Source organism: Oryctolagus cuniculus, chromosome 12 (assembly GCF_964237555.1).
Source record: "Oryctolagus cuniculus chromosome 12, mOryCun1.1, whole genome shotgun sequence".
Lineage (NCBI taxonomy): Eukaryota > Metazoa > Chordata > Mammalia > Lagomorpha > Leporidae > Oryctolagus > Oryctolagus cuniculus.
The window spans coordinates 94,813,836-94,839,504 of NC_091443.1; the positions used below are offsets into that span (position 1 = coordinate 94,813,836).

The following is a 25,669-nucleotide window of genomic DNA, read 5'->3' on the forward strand; positions in this document are numbered from 1 at the left end:
ACTTCTGCCCAGGAAAGGCAGCAGATGGCAAGTCCAGCCCCCCCCCACACACACACAAGGAGGGTCCTGCTGGCCTTTTCTGCCTTGGAGACAAGGCAACAGACACTCACCCAATTAAAAGATCTAGGGCCTCAGGGTCTGACTCCTTTAAGTTCAGTCATGTTAGGGCTCCTATGCTGCCTCCAAGGGCCACTGCAGAAAGGCCAGCAACTGGACTCATACCATCCCCTCTCCTTTCCCAGCCACGAGACTCACACACTCTAGAAATGCCTAAAGATGCTGAAGAACTGAAGCAAATATCAGAGCAATAGAAGGTAAGGAGGAGGTTGAGGGTCCCCTTATGACAACTTCCTGCATGGTTGGTACAAGCAGTGCCTATTTCCAAGGCAGCGCGCTGCCTGATTCTCAGATGGCTGGAGGTAAGTGTTCTCACCCTAAAGTCTTCCTGTCCATCCACTGCAGGGTCATCTTCTAGGGAGGGAAACTGATGTCACTATTCGGGTCACCACTAGGTCCAGGGTTGGGAGGCATCTTGGTGCTCCAAAAGGGTGAATCTACTGGGAATGAAGCCCACGCCTCCCGGGAACTGTGGGTGATGAGGCCAGAGTCCAGGCAGAGCCAGCCTCTCCCAAGACACCACGGAGCCCAGGGCTTCAATGTACCAAGCACCTCAGGCTGTTCTCCACCCCATCCTGTTCCATCCCTGGGGCCTTGTCTCACCCAAGCCTCTCCTTTCCTATAGCTGTGTCACAAAACAGACATGGGGATCACTGCCCAGGTGTGAGGGAAGAAGTCAACACTGCTGCTAGACATGAACAAGATAAAGACCGAGAGTCCAGGAAAATACCAGGTACGGGCCCTCTACCTGCTCTCACACAGGTAGCACTAACAAGCCAGACATTATCACAGCCAAAGTCTCCCACCTGTTGTAAAGTGCAGCCCAAGGGATGGCCAGTACTTCTAGGGCCTCCTCACCGACTTGCCTTCCTTTCTCTGGAACCTCCTCCAGCCCCTTTTCAGACTCTCCCAGACTTGGCTGGCCCTGGGTACTCACACTCCATGACAGAAAGCCTGCCTCTCTCCCTGATGGGTTGTTCTGTGAACCTTGGCCCAGCACAGACACCAGGCCCAAGAACAGATTCCTCCTACCTCAAGGCTACAGTCATATGTGGAAGAGGGGTTGGAGGGGCTATGGGATAGGCTAGTGCCCTGGAGATAAAGGGACTCCTCAGAGAGGTTAGGGGTCTTGGGAGAGTTGTGGGAGTCCCGGAAAGGATCAAGGGTCTGGAAAATGTGGGTAACACCATATACCCAAAGCTCTCCTAGCACAAAAATCAGCATTCATCATGTTCTCAGAAGCTATGGGGTACCAAGCCCCAAGCTGGGGCAGTTGGGACCACGGCATTCACTAATAGAGAATGAGAGCAGCAAGCAAAGCAATGCTGCCCAAAGCAAGGAGCTCTGGGAGACCTGTGTGGATCTGGGGAAGAGACTTTCTGTCTGGACATCAGGACAAGGGACTCCTGGATGCCAGCATGGAAGCAGAGACCTAGAGTGTGACATGGAGGTGGTCGTGGGAAGAGTGCAGGCACCGAAGGAGGGGTCCTGGGGTAGGCAGGTGGGAAGGAGCCTCAGAGTGTTAGGATGATGTAGAATGGAAACCCCCGAGGTGAGGGTAGAGGCCAGGCCTAGAGAGACAGGGCTGTCCTTGTGCTATTTTTTTTTGACAGGCAAAGTTAGTCAGTGAGAAAGAGAGACAGAGAGAAAGGTCTTCCATCTGTTGGTTTACTCCCCAAATGGCTGCTATGGCCGGCGCGTTGCACTGATCCGGAGCCAGGAGCCAGGTGCTTCCTCCTGGTTTCCCATGCTGGTGCAGGGCCCAAGCACTTGGGCCATCCTCCACAGCCTTCCCGGGCCACAGCAGGGAGCTGGACTGGAAGAGGAGCAACTGGCACAGAACCGGTGCCCCAACCGGGACTAGAACCTGGAGTGCCGGCACCGCAGGTGAAGGATTAGCCTAGTGAGCCACAGTGCCGGCCTATCCTTGTACTTTAACAGGTGGCCTGGAGAGCAGAGCTTGGAGAGATGAGGTCATGGGAAATCTCAGTCACCTGGAGGTTGTGAGAAGGGCCAGAGTGCAGAGTGAGGGGTCGATGCCGACCAAGAGCTAGCTGGGAGCAAAATCAGGTTGGACTACGATATGCATGGAATGAATTGAGGGTGGGGGCCATCCAAATTATGCCCTATTTTACTATTTGTGATCTCATATTTCTGCCTTTTTTACTTTTTATTTTGACTATGCCAATGTATCTCAACAATCAGGAATGAATAGTGTACCAAACCAAAAAATTCCATCCTCACAGTTCCCACAGGTATCTGAAGCAGTCTCCAGTCCCGCCTCACACAGCCACTCCCCCAGTGGAAAATAACTTAAAACAAAGCCAAATGCATTTGTAGATATCTCAGTGTGCATTAGTAATTTAGAAATGTTTGTTAAACACGAGCATCACCACCCTTCAAATATTGCTGGAAGTCTACAATATCGTCAGTATTCATATCTACCTAACTGCCTTCCAGGGTCTAACTATATTCCATCAGAATGTGGAGCTCCTCTGTAGAGGAGCTAGTATTAAACACGTAAAGTAAAAACTTTCAAAAATGCTTTAAATAATGACAATTCCCATTGTGCCAATAAAAAGGCCATACTGAGTTATAAATTCAACAAAATGTTAGGGTATCATTTTGCAGAAAATTACACACACTCATAACAGAGATAAAAGATCTAAATAAATGCAGAGTTGGACTATGTTTCATGGTTAAGAAGGCCCAGTACTACTATCAGCTTTGCCCACTCTGCCGAGTGGATTCAACCCAAAACCAGTCCAGGTCTCAGCAAGCTTTTCAGTAGACAATGCCAAGCTGATTCTGGAATGGACATAGAAAGCAAAGGGTCTAGAACAGCCAAAACGATGCTTATGCAGAGGAGATATGCTGAGAAACTCAAACTATTCTTTTTAGATTCTTCTACTATACAAGTACAGTAAGGAAGACAGGGCTGTGTTAAAAAATGACAGATGTATATGTCTGTGGGAGAAAATGGAGAAACTGGTTCTCCAATTTAAGTGATCTTTGACCAAGAGCCCAAGAGAACTCACTGGATCCAGGTTACTCATTTTAACGCATGATACTGAAACAATCTGGCACCCCTATGCAAAGCAAAGCACAAAGTTCTCAATACATACCTCTACAGAATGATTTAAAATGGACCGCAGATCTAATTAACTATGAAATCATAAATATTCCATAAATATACAGAAGGATATCTACTTTGATTTCATGTTGAGTTTTTGTAAAATGCAAAAGCATATTCCAAGAATGACAGAAAAAAAAATTGGTCAATGGAACTTCAACACTTCTATTCTGCCAAATATATTGTAAAGAGAATGAAGTAAAAAGCTACAGAATGGGTTATGGTTAGGGACTGGGAGAAACATGTATATTTTTTATTTATTCTTTCTTTATTTATTCTTTATTTGAAAGGTGGAGTTACAGGGAGTTACATCTGGTTCACTCCCCAGATGGCTGCAATGGCTGGAGATGCTCTGATCCGAAGCCAGGAGCCAGGAGCTTCCTCGGGGTCTCCCACGTGGGTGCAGGGACCCAAGGATTTGCGCCACCTTCTACTGCTTTCCCAGGCCATAGCAGAGAGCTGGATCAGGAAAGGAGCAGCCTGGACTCGAACCAGAGCCCATACGGGAGGCCCGTCCTTCAGGCAGCAGCTTTACTCGCTACTCTACAGTGCCAGCATCAGGAGAAAATATTTACAAAACATACAGCTAATGAAGGACTTGTTCCTGATTATACACTGAACACTTAAAATTTAATCCAGAGGGGCCGGCACTGTAGCTCAGCAGGCTAAGCCTCTGCCTGTAGCGCCAGCATCCCCAATTGGCACTAGTGGTGTCCTGGCTGCTCCTCTTCCAATCCAGCTCTCTGCTATGGCCTGGGAAAGCAGTAGAAGATGGCCCAAGTGCTTGAGCCCCTGCACCCATGTGGGAGACCCGGAAGAAGCTCCTGGCTCCTGGCTTCAGATCGACTTAGTTCTGGCCATTGCAGCCATTTGTGGAGTGAACCAATGGATGGAAGATCTTTCTCTCTGTCTCTCCCCTTCTCTGTCTGTAACTCTACCTCTCACATGAATAAATGAAACCTAAAAATGTTTAATGAGCAAAAAGGTGACCCCTCCACCCTGCAACTGGCACAGTATATAATAGGACACTACCTCTAATAAGCACACAAAAATAGTATACTGAGTGTTAACAGCATGATGAAATACCACTGCAAGTCTATTTGCGTAAAATCAAACAGAACTGGTAATAGGAAATGTTGACAGGAATGTGGAGTAACAGGAACACGCATTTACTGAAGAAAGGAATTCAAAGCAGAACAGGAACTCTAAGATAATCTGGCAGTTTCTTACAAAAGTACACACACAGCATCAGACTCCAAATGTGTATCTCTATGTATTCAATTGACCTGGAAAACAAGCACACATAAAAACCCCTTGCCATGCTCACTGTCTTATTCACAATCACTAAAAACTGTAAACTGGATGATCTTCATGAGGGATGAATATGCAAACTATACCAGATCCATAATGAGGAACAGGATTCAGTGAGAAAGAGGAACAAGCCGTGAAGTCATGTGGTGACCGGACTGAATTTCAGGTGCATTTTTCTAAGAGAAAGAATCCATACCTTAAAGGCTACATGCTAAGATTCAACTCATAGGACATTCTGGGAAAAGGCCAAATAGAGATGGAGAACGCACGAATGAATGGTTGTCAGCGGCCACTGGAGTTCCAAGAGTTTGACTGCAAAGGGCCACACAGAGATCTTGTAAGGCAAAGGAGCTGCTACTTCAGTTGTTGTGGTTAAGAGACACTCCCATGTGGGTTCAAACCACTGGTGTTTAGGAAACACTTTCTTTTTTTTAACTTTTATTTAATGAATATAAATTTCCAAAGTACAGCTTATGGATTACAATGGCTTCCCCCCCATAACATCGCTCCCACCCGCAACCCTCCCCTCTCCCACTCCCTCTCCCCTTCCATTCACATCAAGATTCATTTTCGATTATCTTTATATACAGAAGATCAGTTTAGCATACATTAAGTAAAAATTTCAACAGTTTGCTCCCACACAGAAACATAAAATGAAAAATAATAGATGATTTTTTAAAATGATGATGAAATCAGATCAGACCTATTGTCATGTTTAATCCCAGTGAGAGTCAAGTTGGGAATTGATAATTTCTTCTTCTCTATCTTTTTTTTTTTTACAGATCAGTTTAGTATACATTAAGTAAAGATTTCAACAGTTTGCACCCCCTTAGAAACATAGAGTGAAATATACTGTTTGAGTACTCGTTATAGCATTAAGTCTCAATGTACAGCACGCTAAGGACAGAGATCCCACATGAGGAGAAAGTGCACAGTGACTCCTGTTGTTGACTTTACAAATTGACACTCTTGTTTATGGCCTCAGTAATCTCCCCATGCTCCAGTCATGAGTTTCCAAGGCTATGGAAGCCCCTTGAGTTCTCCAACTCTTATCTTGTTTAGACAAGGTCATAGTCAAAGTGGAGGTTCTCTCCTCCCTTCAGAGAAAGGTACCTCCTTCTTTCAAGACCTGTTCTTTCCACTGGGATCTCACTCACAGAGATCTTTCATTTAGATTTTTTTTTTTAGCCAGAGTGTCTTGGCTCTCCATGCCTGAAATACTCTCATGGGCTTTTCAGCCAGATCGGAATGCCTTTAGGGCTGATTCTGAGGCCAGAGTGCTATTTAGGACATCCGCCATTCTATGAGTCTGCTGAGTATCTCGCTTCCCATGTTGGATCACTCTCCCCTTTATTTATTCTATCGGTTAGTATTAGCAGGTACTAGACTTGTTTATGTGCTCCATTTGACTCTTAGTCCTTTCATATGATCAACTGTGAACTGAAATTGATCACTTGGACTAGTGAGATGGCATTGGTACATGCCACCTTGATGGGATTGAATTGGAGTCCCCTGGTATGTTTCTAACTCTACCATTTGGGGCAAGTCAGCCTGAGCATGTGCCAAATTATACATCTCTTCCCCCTCTTATTCCCTCTCTTATGTTCAACAGGGATCACATTTCAGTTAAATTTCAACACTTAAGAATAACTGTGTATTAATTACAGAATTAAACCAGTCATATTAAGTAGAGCAGACAAAAAAAACTACTAAGAGGGACAATGTATTAAGTTGTTCATTAACAGTCAGGGCTACGCTGATCAAGTCACCGTTTCTCATAGTGTCCATTTCACTTCAACAAGTTTCCTTTTTGGTGTACAGTCAGTTGTCACCGATCAGGGAGAACATATGGTATTTGTCCCTTTGGGACTGGCTTATTTCACTCAGCATGATGTGTTCCAGATTCCGCCATTTTGTTGCAAATGACTGGATTTCATTGTTTCTTACTGCGGTATAGTATTCTAAAGAGTACATATCCCATAATTTCTTTATCCAGTCTACCGTTGATGGGCATTTAGGCTGGTTCCAGGTCTTGGCTATTGTGAATTGTGCTGCAATAAACATTAGGATGCAGACGGCTTTTTTTGTTTGCCAATTTAAATTCCTTTGGGTAAATCCCAAGGAGTGGGATGGCTGGGTCGAACGATAGGGTTATCTTCAGGTTTCTGAGGAATCTCCAAACTGACTTCCATAGTGGCTTGACCAGTTTGCATTCCCACCAACGGTGCGTTAGTGTCCCTTTTCCCCAAATCCTCGCCAGCATCTGTTGTTGGTAGATTTCTGTATGTGATCCATTCTAACGCGGGCGAGGTGAAACCTCATTGTGGTTTTGATTTGCATTTCCCTGATTGCTAGTGACCTTGAACATTTTTTCATGTGCCTGTTGGCCATTTGGATTTCCTCTTTTGAAAAATGTCTATTGAGGTCCTTGGCCCATCTCTTAATTGGGTTGTTGGTTTTGTTTTTGTGGAGTTTCTTGATCTCTTTGTAGATCCTGGTTATTAACCCTTTATCTGTTGCATAGTTTGCAAATGCAAATATTTTTTCCCATTCTGTCGGTTGTCTCTTCACTCTCGTGTTTCTTTTGCAGTACAGAAACTTCTCAATTTGATGCAATCCCAATAGTTGATTTTGGCTTTGACTGCCTGTGCCTCCCGGGTCTTTTCCAGAAATTCTTTGCCTGTGCCAATATCTTGAAGGGTTTCTCCAATGTTCTCTAATAACTTGATGGTGTCAGGTCGTAGATTTAGGTCTTTAATCCATGTTGAGTGGATTTTTGTGTAAGGTGTAAGGTAGGTAGGAAACACTTTCAATGTGGGTTCAAACCATTGCTGGTTAGGAGACACCCATGTGGGTTCAAACCCTTGCATCTGTACTTTCCACACACTGCTCATGTAGACAAAAAATGCACCCAACTGTACATCTGAGTTTCATTTCATTATATGTAGATTTTACCCCAAAGCTCAACAAACATCTATGTTCCCTGAAGGCCTCACTCTTGATTGGCAGATAGTCAGATGGTCATAATAGGACTTCAGTGTTGCTCTCAGAGCTTGTTAGACCTCAGCAGCAAACCGGGAAAACCCTCTTTACTCTCTTTCCCAGAAGGCAAGTCCCATTTCCTGTGATTTTGGTGTATTCTGCCTATCGCACTCTTAAGTGTTCCAAATGAGATCCTTAGGCTATACTCCAGTCAGGAGGTCTTATGTCACAGAGATGCAATCAAAGCATGGGCGGGGGGACTCTCTAATGCAAAACTGAGATAAAAGGAATGGAGATCCAAGTGAGGGGCCTCCCTGGACCTGGCCACAAGTTGTAAGAAGTGGTGCCTTCCTCCTGGGCCTGCATCAACCCCATAGGCTTCACAGCATTGGAGGATGTTCCTCTAGCTAGGGACATATCAATCAACTTTGCCAGGATCATGAAACTTGAGTCTGGATCCTGCAGATCTCACCATATTTATCACTGCTCTAGTAGGGAGTCCATGAATCTGAATTTCACTCCTTAAGAAACCCAGTGCCCAGACCTTCCCTTTCAAACCCTTCCCTTGAGGGAAACAGCTGAGCGTATCTATAGTCAGTCCTGGGTCTTTGCAATCCCCTGACTCACAGTCAGCCAACCTCCCCAATGCACTGAATTTATGGCTGCAAGGGGCCCTGGGCTGCAATCAAGGCAGTTTCATAACTTGTTGGTCCTCATGGCTTTGGCTGGCCTTCCTAAGGTACTTCTTCCTTGGGGGATCGCATCTTCAGAGTGCAAGGCTCAAGGCCTGCCATAGGTGTAGTGCCTGGACTGGCACAATGGCCTGCCAGGTCCTGACCTCTTGGCAGAATGTGTTACCCCTTCGTTCTGCCCTTCCACCCCAGTCAACCCGAGTGCAAGCTTAGGAGTCTCCCTGGGGTCACTGAAAATAGGCACGTGCTTGTACTCTTGAGGTCCAATGCCCAGTGGACCAGTACCAGAAGGCTGAGCCCAAGCCTAAGCCTGAGCTTCCCCAAGGCCTCTGGTAGGACACATCAGCCCCCAAGATGAGATCAGTTTTTACAGATGAAGCCAGTGTCTTTTTCAGGTGAAAAGAGACCTTTCAGGTAAGCTTGACCCTGCCAGGGGATGCTTGGCCATGATGACCTTGGTTCTTGCAGCTATCGCCAGAGCAAGAATGAAGTGGAAGCCCTTCTCTTCACGTACATGGATGAGGAACCTGCTTTCTGGGCCCAGGCACGCATTGTATGCTTGGTACATGCTGGTGATGTGGTTTCTTGCTGCCAGGCTGAATGATGGCCATATGCCTGGATGACTGCACCTTCCAACTGCTCCTGCTCCTTGTGCGTCCAAGACAATCTTCTTATGGAGGGCCCTAAGCAGAAAGGGATGGCAGAGAGGCCCCTACTGTGAGTCGGAGCCCTCATTTCCCCATTAGCCAAGGTAGCTGTGTCTGTTGGTGACCAACCTCTTGAGTCCCGTACCCACAGTACTCAGGCCTTGTCCAGATGATTCTTATGGCCCTGCTGACCCTTCTGCCTCGCTTTTCACCGGTCAATCAATGAACCCAATGCCAGAGCACATCCAGATGGTAGGGTTCCCCATTCTAGGTCCCTTTAGCCTGACTTCCAAACCCAGCCAATATCCATCCTCCACCCAGCTCCCACCCCTATCTCCATGGCAGCCACCTACAGACCAACTGTGGAGGCTCCATGTTGTCCCCCAACAGTACCTACTTCCCTCCTCTGTTCCTCTGTCCTGACCAAATGAGCTCACAGCTGCTATAGCGGGTGAATTCCATGCCTCCCCGTCCCACTGCTTTTCTGGGAGGCTCTCTTTCTCTGCCACTCCCTGGGAATGGCTCCTGTCTGCTAAACGATCCACAGTGTTACTGATGTGAAGCTGGAGATGGAGCACACAGGGCTGCTGCACCTGAGGACTGGCCAGGGAATGTAGGTCTTCCTCCTCACAGCAGGTTGGGGACCATCTGTCCTGTCAGCCTCACTGCTGCTGGTGCTGAGAGTGGGTATGGAGGACAACAGGTTTTGGTATCTGAGGCCGCGAGTGCAGGTCCTCCTCCTTATGTCAGGTTGAGGACTATCTGAACTGCGGGCCTCACTACTGCTGGTGTTGAGACTGGAAACAGAGGTAATGGGGTTCTTGTACCTGAGGACTGGCCAGGAAGTGTGGATCTTCATCACCCAAGGTGAGGAACTGTCTTGTGGGCCCCGTGGCAGGCATTTAGCCCTGATGACGGGTCACCTTCAGGCAGCACTGGGGACATGGCACTGGCTTGCGGACTGGGTGTCGGGAGGCTGCTTTATGGCTCAGCTGAAAGCCCAGCTCCACAAGGTAGTTTTGAGCCTCAGCATACTGAGCAGATCCTAGAGGCTCCCCTTTAGTGAGCTCAGTTCTTGCTGCTCCACTGAAGCCCTCCTGGGGACAAGCAGCCGTCCTCCTCCTCACGGCCCAGCTGGAAGACAAGGACGGACAGGTATTGCTGACCTTCAGCAACTTTGGAAGGGCCTAGGAACCCCATGTCAGTTTCGTTTCCTCCTTGTGTACTGCAAGCCTTTGGCTGGGATTTCCCCCAGCTCAGAGCAGGGGACAAGCGGTCATCCTCCTCCTCACAGCCCAGCTGGAAGACAAGGCCTGGCAGGTATTTCTGACTTTCAGCATTTTGGGAAGGACCTAGGATACCCATGTCAGTTTCATTTTCTGCATCTCTGCTGTAAGCCTTTGGCTGGTATTTTCTCCAGCACTGCCTGGGTGGGGGGTGTGTGAGGAGCACTGCCCTGTTCTTTAAGGCCCTCCTGAGACACCAGGTGCTCCACAGCTTCATGGATTTCCTGGTTCTCGGGAGAACTCAAGAGACTGAAAAGTGTGATGTCACTTGGTTTGGGCCCTTTCTGCTCCATGCTGAGCCACTTGTGGCCCAATGCGTCTGCCACTGTGGGCCTCTCAGCAGGGTCAAAAGTCATTAGCCAATCCAGCATCTCTGAAGGTTCCCTCTTATATAGGAGGGGATTAGGTTAAGAGCCAGCCAGGATGGCTTCCTTCAGATGCACAAAGCTCTCCCCTTCAAAGGGCAGCCACCCTGTCGCTATGGTGTACAGGCCCAGGCTCCACACATCAGCTTTATACCATTCAAACTCCTTATCTAGGAACTCTTCTGGGGCGTAATATTCAAGGGTCCCACACAATGACTTTAGTCGTTGGCCTTCAGTCAGTTTTAGGCTACAGCCAGTCAATTAGCTTAATAGGTATTTTATAGTCCAGAAGGAGATTTTAAGTCTCTCTGAACAATGTTCTGCATATGGCAGTACTCCACTGCTGCTAATGTCTGAATGAAACACCAACATGCTTCTCCTTCCTGAAAGAGGCTGCACACTACCACATACTTTTCAAGACAGGCTCTATCTGCTGTGTAGTCTACATGTGACAGCTTTATAATGTTAGGGAGATGCAGAGAATGCAAAATTTCTGCTTCTACCCATGCTTGCGGAACTCAGAAGAATCCCTGCCACCTCTGGCAATGATCTTCACAGCCCCCTTGGTCCTGCTCTCCAGATGGAGGGCCAGCTTCACCTCGACAAAGCTGCCCTTTCCAATGATCCTGAGGACCTCATATCCACAGAACACCTCCTTCTCAGTGTGGGAGGATCTGACGCCTTTCATCGTCAGGGTATCTCTTGAACCTAGTGTACTGGGGCACTAGGAACACTAGCTAGTCACCTACAGTAGCTACGCTAACATGATATTCCAATGAGAATGCAACAGATAAATCCAATGGAGAGCAACAGATAGGTGGTGCTGGGACAGTGGGGATCAGCAATTTTGCACAGGAAGCTTTGGGAGATGTTGTTTACTGCAGTCTGTCTGAAGGTGGGACAAAACAGAAACAAGATGAGTTTGGTGCTTTGGAAAGTGTGAAATTTGACTGTACAATATCTAATCTCCTGTATCAGAAGTAACAGAAACAAAACAAAACCATGCAGAAAACCCAGGATTTCTCAACATATCTTGTAATGCACATGGTTGCTGATCAAGATGAAACTGAATAACCCTTCAGAGCCAGATGAATGAATGAGGAGAGAAGCCTGAGGAATATAAAAAAATACTGAGGAGTAAAGCACAACCCCTCAATGAGATAGCATGGAATAATTTAATCCAGTGCAGTTCTCTTAAATTAGTGGCTGATGTAAGACTTAACATAGCAATTGTTAGGAGTATGTATGGAAAAATATGCTACTTGCAAATCTGTTACTGGGCAATCTGACCCCTAACTCTGTCATGATTGCAAATACATACAGTATGCATCCTAAACAATACATGGATCTTTTTCACAATACTCTGTGATTTCTTACACTAGGCTCTAGTATTGAGAATTTATGAAATTATCTGTGGTAAAAAATACGAATACATATCACATGACTCAAGGACAACATTGTTATCTTAAGCCTTATAGAAAACTGTAGCTTGCTGACATCCATCTCTGGATTGGAGTAAATATGTAATGATTTTTGCATCGGAAATAACTGGAGCTCTGTCTCCCTCTCTTATGCTCTCCTTCTGCCTCTTTTCCTTCTTCGTCCCTTCCATCCAGTCTGTCGGGTTTCCCCCAATACACTCTTTCCCTTACTCTGGTGTTTGGTGTGTTATGTGGTGGCCTTACACTGGTGCCATGACTCAGATCTCGGCTCCCCCAGTGACTTTGCTCTCCCTTTGGGAATCTCTGAGCTGCTCTGGGGTCCTGGATTTCTGCCAGCCACAAAACACACCCCCAGAACTCCTTCCACAACACTGAAAGCTCCATGATCTCCATCCAAACACCAGACTTCCAAATTCTGAGCTAAGATGCAGAACCAGAAATTCTTACAATGACTTTTACTTCGAGTTGTGGTTCTACTCTCATCTGCGTTCGTCTGGAAGTCCTAGTACTGGGTGCCAGCCACAACTCCCAAAGGCTTTTAGTCTCTACAGATGCTGTGTCCGGGCAACAGTGGGTGTGGGTGAAGACTCAACCTCCTGTTTCCCTTCTACAGGCTAAGCCCTGGGCTCCAGTGGGCGCTTGGGTGACGACCCTGCCGTCTGCTCCCATATCTTTATAAATGGGACTAAACAGCACTACCACTCTTAACGATGTTTTGTTCATCCTATAGTTTTTATAAAGTCTCACAACTTCTGACAATAAATCTGTGTGACTAGGTCATCACGGGTGGTTATCTCCTCCTTCCAAAATTCTCTTCCAAAATCATTAGTACCTTTTAAGATTCAACGATTATCGTAATTTGTTTACAAGTCTCAACCTTGTTTCTCCTAAGAAGGTCACTTCCAACACATCTGGTGTTAGTAAAATGTATGTAATACTATGAAGCAGACCATTTATTCCTTATCAATTTTACTTCTTATTAGACTAAGCAATAGAAGTAAGAATTAGAAAACTTTGACCAAATTGCAGAAGAGGATTTTATTCTGATAGCTCTCATTCACACAGATCACCTTCTCCATAAAGTCATCCTAATCAATGTCTCATTTTTGTGTACCCTTGATCTGCTTAAGTGTCTTTGCAGATATACTTGCTGTATTTTCCAAACACCAAATACAAATAACACTTTTTGGTTATAAACTTTTGAGTGTAAATGAGTGAGTGAGTGTGTGTGCATGAAGAGCACCTCTCTAACAAATATGATGCATTTAACTTACAAAAGGCATTACTGGGGCAAGTGTAGTAGTGTAGTGGGCTAACCCACCACCTGCAGGACCAACGTCCCATATGGGCAGCAGTTCATGTCCTGGCTGCACCTCTTGAAATCCAGCTCTCTGCTATGCCCAGGAAAAGCACTGAAAGATGGCCCAAGTGCTTAGGCCCCTGCACCCATGTGGGAGACCCCAAGGAGGCTCCTGGCACCTGGCTTCCAATCAGCTCAGCTCTGGCTGTTGCAGCCACTGGGGGAGTGACCGAGAAGATGGAAGACTTTCTCTGTCTCTTCCTCTCTCTGTTACTCTTATCTCTCAAATAAATACCAATCTTGAAAAAGAAATTATTTACATATTTAAAGTTGAAAATTTGCACATGTTTGCACTTTTATCTATACACTTTTTCTCCATTCTACTACAGGATAATTACCATCCATGTAAATTAAATTGAAATAACTAAATTTGTAGAAAAGAAAAATATGCAACATTCTAATGTATGTCTTACTATTAAAACATTACAATCATAGCTACATAATATAGTAAAAATAGCTGTAATTTAGTAGGAATAATTAAGTTTTTCATGGATAATTTTATTTTTGATTTCTCAAAGCACTTTTCCATAAAATGATTGGGCAAAAGTAAAACATAGTTCAAAATTTTGTTAATTTTTTAATATTTATTTATTTAAAGTCAGAGTTACACAGAGAGAGAAGCAGAGGCAGAGAGAGAGAGAGAGAGAGAGAGAGAGAGAGAGCGCGAGAGCGGGGGTATTCCATCTGCTGGATCATTCCCCAGTTGGCCCCAACAGCCAGAGCTGCGCCGATCCAAAGCCTGGAGCCAGTAGATTCCTCCGGGTCTTCCACACAGGTGCAGGGGCCCAAGGATTTGGGCCATCTTCTACTGCTTTCATAGGCCTTAGCAGGGAGCTGGATCGGAAGTGGAGCAGCCAGGCTTGAACCAGCACCCACATGGGATGCCAGCACTGCAGGCAGCGGCTTTACCTATTACACCACAGCGTTGGAAGCCCTCAAATTTTAAGTTATCTAAACACAAAAGTTCTCACCATAAAGAACAAAGAACTGCTGAGGTGGATTTTAAGGTGAATGTCTGGGACTGTATTGATGAGAAAAATCAAGGAAGACTTCCTCCAACGAGAATAAACCAATAACATATAAAGAAATGGGATGTGCATGTCAGTAACTCCTCAGATGTTTATTTCTGAGAAGGAAAAGGAAGTTATTGCAAAGATGACCAAACAATCCGGAAAAGAAGACAACAGATACACCTGTCAACTTCTTTATGTAATCGTCCTTGTGAAAACAGGGATTTCCTTTATCTGAAGAAAGGCATGATGTTAGCAGATAAGCATAAGATTACAAATTAGACTTTGTGGCGCTCGAGCTGTGATACAGTGAGTTAAGCCACTATCTGGAGTGCCGGCATCCCAGCTGGGCGGTGGTTCGAGTCCTGGCTGCTCCACTTCTGATCCGGCTCACTGCTAATCCATCTAGGAGGGTGACAGAAGATGTGCACAAGTTCTTGGATCCCTGCACCCATGTGGCACACCCACATGAAGCTCCTGGCTTTTGGCTTCAGTCCGGCCCATCCCTGGCCATTGCAGCAATTTAGGGAGTGAACCAGCTGATGGAAAACTTCTCTTTCTGCTTCTCCCTCTCTGTAACGTCACCTTTCAAATAAGTAGATAAAACTTCTAAAACATTCAACTGCGTGCCATTGATTATAAATACACTACTAATCAGGAAATTGAAGGAGCTTATAATTTAACCAGAAATATAATGCCAACCTGGTGTCACCTGAGGTTAGCTACAAAGATTATTTCCTAGTTTGAACAAACAAAAGTTATGACTTTTACAATAAATAGGCTCTAAACTTAGAACATTCCACCCCTTCAACTGGATAAAGTTGAAAATAGAATAGGTATTTTATTAAAAATGAGCACAGAAAAAAAATATGATGACATGAGGGTTTCATTCATGTGTATGTTGACTCATAAAAAGTCTATGCTTCTAAACTTTTTATAATAAATCCTTTTAGACTTGAAGAGTCGCACAAAGAGTACAACCAAACTAAGACTTCATAACATTTCCAGAGCCTCACAGCCTAGACAGTGGTTCAAATAAGAATGCTGAACTCACTACCTATGCTTTTTCAATCCCAGAAAGTTGAAGACATTTCCCAAGGTCATAGAAAGACAGCATGTAATAAAACAAAACACGCAAACCTAATGACACTTTACTGATTCTGGCCAGGAGTAGTTGGGACATGAACTGGTGTTCACATGGGATGCCCGTGCTGCAGGTGGAGGCTTAGCCTACTACACCACAGTGCCAGACCTGGAATTAGGTTTTGATTGCTTTCCTTAGTACAGTCTGTCATTCTGTGACCTTGGGAAAATGTTTTGGACTTTTTGGGATTGAAAAGCATGGGTAGTGAGTTCAAGCTTTCTTATTTCAAACACTTTCTAGGCTGTGAGGCTTTGGAAACATGATGAATGCAACAATACATCAAAAAGGTATCATATATGTATACATAGACAACATGTAATATGATGAGTGGGTTTTATCAGAGTCACGCAAGTGTGGTTCAACATCTATAAAAATCAATGAAATCACATCAGCAGAATGAACAACATAAAACAAATGAACATCTCCATGGGTGCAGAGAATGCTTCCATCACAAGATTCAACATCGCTTCATGAAAAAAAAAAAAAAAAACTGAACAAGGTGCAGAGGAAACACAGCTCAAAATTCAAAGCTATATGATAAAACAATAGCCAATATCATACTGAATGGGAAAAGCTGAAAACATTTCCCCTGATTTTTGGAACAAGATAAGAACTCCACATAAACCGTTCTTAGTCAATATAGTATCTCAAGTACTCAAAAGAGTACTCAGGTAAAGTAAAGAAATAAAGGATGAAAACTGGGAAGGGGGAAGTCAAAATATGTTTTGTTCAGAAGACATGATTTTAGACAGAAAAACTTAAAACACTGCAGTAAAAATATGTTTGGAGTGATAAACCAATAAGTCACAGGATACAAAATCAATGCGCAAATAAGTTGCATTCTTACACACTAATAATGATCCTCTGTAAAGGTAAGTTTAAGATCTTTGTAAAAAGTAAGAATGGGAATAGGAGAGGGAAGAGGAAGAAGGGTGGGAATACGGGCGGGATGGAGAGTGGAATGGAAAGTATCACCACCTTCCTGAATCTGTATATATGAAATACATGACATTTGTATATTTTAAATAAAATAAAAAGTATGAAACAGGAAAAAAGAAGCCTAAATTTACAATAGCTACCAAAATTCCATAGTTAGTAATGAATTTAACCAAATAAGTGAAAGATCACAATAAACTTATAAAGCACTGATGAAATAAATCATCAGACACATGAAAATGGAAAGATATCCCCTGCTCATCAATTAGAAGAATTAACATTAAAATGTTCATATTCCTTAGGAAATCTACAGACTCAATCCTATCAAAATACCAATGACATTCTTTATACAGTCAGAAAAGAAATGCTAACATTCCTATGGAACTACAGAAGACCCAGAGCAGCCAAAGTGATCTTATACAAGAAACAATATACAAAGCTGGGTGCCTAACAATGCCTGATTTCACAAAGGCATAGTTAATAAAATAGGATGAAACTGGAATGAAGATGGATACCAAGATCAATGAAAACAGAGAAAAATACATAAATACAAACATATGTAACAGCTAACTGACTTCTGATGAGAATCCCATAGTCCTTTCAGTAAGTGGTACTGACAATACTGGATATACATATACAGAAGAATGAAATTAAATGTGTATGTTTCACCACACATAAAAATCAACTCAGGGGCTGGCACTGTGGTGTAATGGGTGAAGCCACTGCCTACAGCCCCGGCATCCCATATAGGAGCCAGTTTGAGTCCCAGCTGCTCCTCTTCCAGTCCAGCTCTCTGCTATGGCCTGGGATAGCACAAGACGGCCCAAGTCCTTGGGCCCCTGCACCCACGTGGGGGACCCGGAAGAAGCTCCAGGCTTCTTGCTCTGGATCAGCGCAGCTCTGGCCATTGCAGCCATCTGGGGAGTGAACCAGCAGAAGGAAAACCTCTCTCTGTAACTCTGTATTTCAAATAAATAGAATAAAATCTTTAAAAAGAAAAATAAAAACTTAAAATCAACTCAGATGGATCAAAGACATAAATCTGAGACCTGACAATACAAAAAGGCTGGAATAAAACATAGGGAGACATCTCTTTTTTTAAAAAAAAAAGTACTTGACAGATAGAGTTAGACAGTGAGCGAGACAGACAGAGAGAAAGATCTTCCTTCTGTTGGTTCAACCCCCAAATGCCCACTACGGCTGGCGCTCTGCTGTTCTGAAACCAGGAGCCAGGTGATTCCTCCTGGTCTCCCATGTGAGTGCAGGAACCAAGGACTTGGGTCATCCTCCACTGCCTTCCCGGGCCACAGCAGAGAGCTGGACTGGAAGAGGAGTAACCAGGACTAGAACCTGGCGCCCATATGGGATGCCGGCACTGGAGGTGGAGGATCAACCGAGTGAGTCATGGTGCTGGTCCCAGAGATATCTCTTAAAAGAGGTAGAGGCAATGACTTTTTGGTAAAAACCCTAGAAGTTCAGGCAGCAAAATTAAAACTTGATGAATGGGACTACATCAAACACTGAAGCTTCTGCACAGCAAAGAAAACAGTAATAGAGTGAACAACCAACCAATGGAAAGGGATAAAATACCTGCAAACTACTTACCCAACAAAGGATTAATATTCAGAATATATCAGGAACTCAACAAACTCAAAATCAAGCATCTAATGCAGTTAAGAAATGGGCACAAGGGGCCTAAAAAGACAACTCTTTAAAGAAAAAATACAAATGGCCAACAAATAGATGAAAAAAAAACTATTACTAGCCATCAGAGAAATGAAAATAGGGTCTCACACTGTGGCATAGCAGGCGAGGCCTCTGCCTGCAGGGCCATCATCCCACGTGGGCACTGGTTCATGTCCTGGATGCTCTTCTTCTGATCCTGCGCTCTGCATACGGCCTGGAAAGCAGTGGAAAATGGCCAAAGTGCTTGGGTCCCTGCAACCACATGGGAGATCTGGGAGAAGCTCCTGGCTCCTGGTTTTGGATGGGCTCAGCTCTCACCATTGCGCCCATCTGGGAAGTGAACCAGCAGATGGAAGACCTTTGTGTGCCTCCCTCTCTGTCTGTTAACTCTGCCTCTCAACGAAATAAAAACTCTTTAAAAAAAAGAAATGCAAATCAAAACCCCAAAGAGATATCACCTCATAATGCTAGAATGCCTATCGAAAAGAAAAAGTAAAAAACTCTAGCAAGGATATGGAGAAAGGAGAACTCTCATATACTGAGCATGGGAATCTAAATGAGTACAACCACTGCAGCAAACACCGTGGGGATTTCTAAAAACTAAGAATGGAACTGCCATATGACTCAACGATCTCAATACTCAGTATATCTCAAAAAGATATGAAATCATTGTATCGAAGAGATACCTGCTCTACCATGATTACTGCAGCACTGTTAACAATGGCCAAGATGTGGAATCAACCAACGTATCCATCATCAGATGAAGAGATCAAGAATTTGTTGTGTACATACTAAATGGAATACTATTCAAGCATTTAAAAATGAAATTCTGACCTTTGCAGCAAAATGTATACAACTGGAGGATATCGTGTTAAGTGAAAAAAGCCAGGCACAGAAAGACAAATAACGTGTGCACCCCTTCACATAAGCAAGCTAAAACCCTGAATGCATAATGCGTAATAAAGGATGGCAGGCACTGCGGGGGATGGAGGGAGTTTTGATGATGGGCACAAAATCAGAGTTAGACCAAAGGAATAAGTTCCTATTGTTACACAGCACAGTGAGGAGACTAGCTCACAATAACCTAGTATGTATTACATGAACACACAGAAGAAATTCCAAGCCTTCAATCATAAAATATTGACAAAGAAAGGGAAATGTTGATTATCTTATTTTTCATCAGGACCCATTGCAGATATGCACCGAGACATCATACTGTAGCCCTTAAGTAGGTGAAATTATTGTTAATGTCAAAATTTTCAGAAAACAGAACCATACCATGAACCAGCAACACCAACACTGGGTCCATGCCCCATAGAAAGGAACTAAGTAGTTCATGTATCTGTAGTCTCATGTTTGAAGCACATTTTCAGCCATGAAGGAAAAAGCAGGGAGCACTCTGGTGTGGTCATCAACAATAATAATCGCTTGCCTCTTGCAACAGTAGACCAATGAAATCCACCTGCCAGGTGGCATGTGAGAGGAATCACCTCTCCAAACACCACCAAGGGAGAAAAAGGAATGATGTAAGTTTTGTCTGCAAAACAGACATCCCTGGGGGACTTTCCAACCGAGTTGGATGGAATAGGAAAACCACAATCAGAAATCCAAAATGACAGGCATAAGATGTCCCCAGATCAGATATGCCTGGGAGAAGAAACTCATTCTGGTACCACAGTAGGAAAATGTCCCCACGTCAGATATGCCCAGGAGTTCAAACTCATTTTGGAACCACAGTCTCCACTATGAGGGCAGGGATGCAGATAAAGTAGACTGCATTTTTGTCTCACTAAAAGGGAATAGTATCTTGGCATACAAAATGAGCTGAGAGTTCATCAGCTGAAGGGGTCAAGAGTTTGTTGTATATATACGGAATGGAATACTATCCAGCCACTTGAAAAGAATGAAACCCTGTCACTTGAAGCAAGATGTATGAAACTGGAAGTAAGTGAAAACAATCCAGACACAGAAAGACAAATACTGTACCCACTCCCTCACAAACACAAGCTAAAACAATCGGGGGCCAGTGCTGTGGCATGGTAGGTTAAGGCTCTGCCTGTGGTGCCAGAATCCCATGTGGGAACCCACCTGCTGCTCCTCTTCTGAACCAGCTCACTGGTTATGGGTTGAGAAAGCAATGGAACATGGCCCTAGTGCTTGGGCCCCTACATCCACTTTGGGAGACCCAGAGAAAGATCCTGGCTCCTGGCTTTGAATTTGCTCTGCTGCAGTTATTACAGCCATTTGGGTAATGAATGAGCAGAAGGAAAACATCTCTCTGTCTCTCCCTCTCTCTATAGCTCAGCCTTTCAAATAAAAATAAATAAATCTTTAAAATGCACCAATCTGACTACATAATAATTAATAAAGGATGTAAGATGCTGGAGGGAAAATGCAAGGAGTTTGGATGATGGGTACCACATCAGAGGTAGATCAAAGGAGTAACTTTCGAATGTTACACAGAATAATGGAGAGGATAGCTCTCAATAACTGAATACGTGTTGAATGAACATACAGAAGAAATTCCAGTCTTCAATCCTAAGTACTGACAAGTAAAGGGAAATATTGATCATCCCATTTTTAATCAGGACACATTCCAGATATGTACCAAAATGTCACACAGTAGCTCTTAAGTATGTATGTACAAGTATTGTTAATTTCAAAATTTTCAAAAAAAATAACCTTCACGTGAACTAAAAACTCCATCACTGGTATACACCAAATGGACAGGAACTAAGTATTTCAGATACTTTTGGTCCCATGTTTAATGCACCAGGGATGAAATACTTAGAATCTGATGACATTTTCAGCCATGAACAAAGAAGCAAGGAGTAGGCTGGTGTAGGCTTACATAACAGTAAGCACCTGCCATTTGCTACAGCAGGTCAACAAAATCCACTTGCCAGGTAGCATGTGAATAATCACCACTCCAAATGCAATCACGCGAGAAGCAGGAATGACAGTTTTGTCTGTACAGCAGGCATTCCTGGGGGACTTCCACAACTGACTTGGCTACAATAGGAAAGCTACAAGCTGAAATCCAAGTTGATAGGCCTATGAGGTCCCAAATCATATAAGCCTGGGAGGCTCCCCGATGAAAGCAAGGAGGTAGATAATATAAAGTGCAGTTTTGCTACATTAAAAGGCAGTAGAATTTTGGCAATCAAAATAGCTGAGTTGCTCAGTGAGGTTAGGCCAGTAGCACAGATATCAACAGTGACCCACCAAAGGAGGAACTCCAAAGTAAGGGTATGGACTGTCCAGTTTGGGGCCACACAAAGGTCATTAGGAATTGGTGTTGTCCCAAGAATTGGTGGACATGTGAATTTCAAGATGGCCTTGAGTGAGGGTGGACTGCTTGACGACAAGTAGGATGATCACAGTTCTGCCCCCTGAGACACATGACGCTACCCCTGTATCTGGAAGGAGGTATCTGATGTGAGATGACCGATGGGGGCTCTGCAAATAGACGAAGTGTCAGAGGCTGACATCCTCGTAAGGACACACAGGGTGTGGGTTTGTCTGGCCTCTGCAAATACCACTCCCATTTAACAAGAGATTCTCAGAGGCTGGAGGCCAGGGCCCAGCTCATGATGCTGAGGTAGGTAGTCCAAACTCTCTGTGAGTCAAATAGTAGTGTCACTACAAGCTCAAAGCTAACTTGAAGTCCTTTACCCATGGGACCCTCAGAACCAAAAACTAGCCATAGAGTAATCCTTAGCTTTTTCCTTGGAAGTATGCCTGACCAAGGTGCATCCTTGTGGGTGGCTGGTGAGACAGATGAATCTTAGGGTTCTTTAGAGGTGAGGAAGTTGGTGTTATCAGAAACTGAAAATGTGCTGGGCTTCCCTGGTTGAAACTGAATCAGTGAGGAAAAGCAGATATATGTGGATTTGTTGAGGAATTTGTCTGAAATCCTTGTTCAAAATATAGACCAAAAATTTGAGGTTGCAAGCTCTCATCTCATATGGAACTAAGGTCCACACCCACTTGGACAAGAAGTCAGTTGCTGATGATTGAGGCCCATTTTTCCTCCTCCTCTTGATTATCAGTTGAAACGATGTCCTCAACATAGTGTCACAGGTGGATGCTAGGAGACAACTGAAGGCCAGCCAGATCCTGTTAACACAGACCACGAGCCCTGGAGGACCATACTGGCAGCCCACTGGAAGTCTCATAAAGGTGCACTGTTGGCCTTCAAATTAAGGGCTGGCACCACAACTCAATAGGGTTATCCTCCACTTGTGGGGCCGGCACCCTGGGTTTTAGTCCTGGTCAGGGCGCCAGATTCTGTCCCGACTGCTCCTCTTCCAGTCCAGCTCCCTGCTGTGGCCCAGGAGTGCAGGGGTAGTCTGATAATATCAACTAAAGCAAATTCAAAGGGAGGCATGACCTTCTTGAGGTGGTGGTAATCTGCAGGATGCCTCCATTCCTATCCTCCATCTTTGAGAAGGTCCTTGATGGGTGAGTTAATAGATGACTCAATGTACTTCAGAGAATACTTATACTATGTCATGGACAGCTATGTCAATTCCCCACTTGTCCTACCTGAGTGGCTATTGTAGGGTGTTACCAATATAGGGAGGTGTTGTGTTAAGTGTCCGGGCTCTACACAAGCATGCCACATCAGTACAAAAGACTTGGGATTGATCTAGGTGAAGAACAGAAGTCTTAGGCTGTCCATGCCAAAGAACAGAAATGATAGCTGAGAGGTGGACAGAAGCAACACAAGGACTCATGGGAAGAGGTTGGGTCCCGTCTTAATGCTGACCATGGCAGTCGACCCAAGGGCATGTCCTCTTCATAGTCTATCAATGAATATTGTGTGACTGATGCACTATACTGGGAAAGATCACAATGCCATAGGAGTTAGTGCCTGATGATTCATAAGGGTCTATAATGTGACCCTAACACATGGTGGTTGTCATCCATAAAGATGCCTGATGATGACTGCTTACCCCTAGTGTGCACAAGAATCCCACCATTGTTGAATGTCTGGTGGTCTACTCTCTGTCTAGAAGGGCCTCAGTGGTGTCCAGACCAACTGGAGAAACTCATGAGACTTGCCTGAAATGAGCCAGTAGGCAGCAGTGCAGCCTGCAAAGCCATTGACTTTGTTGTTGATGCTCAGAATAGGTCCCATTGTGTTCATAATGGATCAGAGGAAGTCAGAGAGCGCACCACATCTGATTACACAGCACTGGACTGCAGGGAGATGCTGAAGGAACCTCTGGCTGTGAACACTCTGCGTGTCTGCCTTGGTATTTCCCAGGGTGCTCAGGGTTTGCGGAGCTTGATTAACTTCCGAAGTTGCCGTCAACAGGGCCAGAAGTTTTGCTTGGCACTGTTGTGCAACTGCTCTTGCAAATAACAATGGGAATGCTGATGTTGTGGCACAGCAGGTAAGGCTTCAGCTAACAATGCTTACATTTCATCTTGTAGTGCTGGGTCATGCCCTAGCTACTATGCTTTCAGTCCAGCTTCCTCTTAAGGTACATGGATAGATAATGGATGATGTCTGAAGAACTCAGGTCTATGCAACCCATGTAGGAGAAGAAGATACAGTTCCTGCTCCTGGTTTCATATTGGCTAGTCTGTAGCTGTTGCAGCCATTTGGAGAGTGAGGTAGTGGGTTGGATGATATCTCTATGTCTCTCCCTCACTAATTTTTTTTCCAATAAAAAATCATTAAAGTATAACAATGGCCAAGGAACTATGCCAGAGTTGTTAAGATGTCATTTGGGTTCCCCACACCCCATATCAAAGTGCATGGATTTCAGTACAATCTTCTTGCAGTGCAGTTTCCTGCTAATGTACACTCTGATGGAGAGCAGGTATTACATCAGTTATTTAGGTCTCTACCACCAATGGGAGAGAACTGGATAAAGTTCTTGGCTTCTGACTTTGTCCTAGCCCTTCCAGAATGTTTGCAGGCTTTGGGGGGTGAGGCCAACAGATTGAAACATCTTTATCTATCTCACACTGCCATTCTAATAATTAGAATATAAAGGCAACAATACATTGTATTTGGCATGGCAATTAAAGACATCATTTTGGTGCCAGCATCCCATTACAGAGTATCGAGGATCAATAACTGTCACACATTCAAATCCAGGTTCCTGCTTATGCACACCCTGGGAAACAACAGAGGATGGCTCAGATAGTTGGGCCTCTGCCACTCAAGTGGAGTGATTCAGCCAATGGGAAATCTGTTTTCTGTCTTTCAATGAAACATAATGAATAATGCTTAAGTAAGTGAATAAATAAATCCACTGGGGCCAAGGTAGCTTGTTTGGGACTGTCCTAGGGGCAGCTTTCCCATTCAGGGGTGGTGACTGCACATACTCGCTGAAGAATGCCTAACAGCCTCAGTAGCTCTCTTTTATTCTTAACTGTACACCGTCCATTGAAATAAAGAGGCTCCTGCTGTACTGTGTGTTTGACATGATCTGGACGCCCACTGCAGTAGAAAAAGGGACAGTTTATGTTCACCCTGTGTGCAAACATGGCGCCATCTGTTTGTGCTTCCCAGGCAAGTTGGACAGGATCTTGATGTAGTTCAGTGAAAGCTGCCAGCTGCCAACTCTGTTGCCCGGTGATTTATAGACTACTTCCTGTCAGGAATACAGCAAGGTTGCCCTTCTCAATGTGTCCCTGTCCAGTCTTTGAGCAGGCTTTGTGTCTCCATCCACAGCAAGGTGTGTACCTCTGTGTGGACTTCCCCGGTGTCTGAGATATAGCACTTCACCATCTGAGACAGTTGCAGAGAGGGCAGCTGCTTTCTTAACCATGTCCTGAGTGGTGCCTGGCAGCATGTGAGGGGCAGCCAGCAGTCATCTGGTGCATCCAGACTCACAACCCCACAGCACACAAGACTGCAGTACCCAGGTGGAGATACCAGTGTCTCCAATGATCCCATGAGACCATGTTACTTAGACGCTGCTGCCATCAACACTCAGCACACAACCTTGAGTATAGGCCTTCCCTTAAGAAGCCTCACTGTGTCACTGGGAGTCTGTCGGGGACACAGAAAGCAGTGATAAACCAATGGGTGAACCCATGCACTCTATTAGCAATGGCAGTCCACAAGTCTACCAGGCACTACTCTAGTTCCCATATGGCAATTGACAGAGAAATTTCCCACAGGTAAACTTTAAGCCTTTTTGACAAGCTCTTATATTTATAACATGAAATATTCCTCAACACAACTATTAACAACAACTGAATTCAACCACATTGTAGAATACATGATGTTATGCACAGAAAAATCTAAACACTCCACCAAAAAATGGTTCAAGATGAAAAACCAATTCAGTAAAGTTACAGGTTACAAAATCAACATACAAAAAACAGTAGCTTTTTATATTCTAATAACCAATTTGCCAAAAATGAAATCTAAAAATTAATCCCATATACAAGAGGGACAAAAAGAAAATATTTAGGAATAAATGTAACCAATTAAGTGAAAGATATCTACAATGAAAATTCTAAAATGTTGAAGAAATAAATCATCAAGGACTCCCAAAATGGAAATATATAACTTGCTCATGGATTGGAA

The 25,669-nt window shown here is 44.3% G+C and overlaps 1 protein-coding gene and 2 long non-coding RNA genes across 3 annotated transcripts in view; 1 reads left to right on the top strand and 2 right to left on the bottom strand.

Annotated features, from left to right (window-relative positions):
* LOC138844715 (uncharacterized) overlaps nucleotides 1-25,669 on the bottom strand; it is a 346,727-nt gene that overhangs the window by 282,119 nt on the left and 38,939 nt on the right. The window lies entirely within an intron of this gene.
* Nucleotides 1-25,669, bottom strand: part of LOC138844714 (trafficking protein particle complex subunit 9-like) — a 355,107-nt gene that overhangs the window by 270,592 nt on the left and 58,846 nt on the right. The gene's annotated exons all lie outside the window — the stretch shown is intronic.
* Nucleotides 116-25,669, top strand: part of LOC138844717 (uncharacterized) — a 164,641-nt gene continuing 139,087 nt past the window's right edge. The window contains exon 1 of the long non-coding RNA XR_011380955.1: nucleotides 116-850. This is a non-coding gene — a long non-coding RNA (uncharacterized lncRNA). The remainder of the gene's footprint in view (nucleotides 851-25,669) is intronic.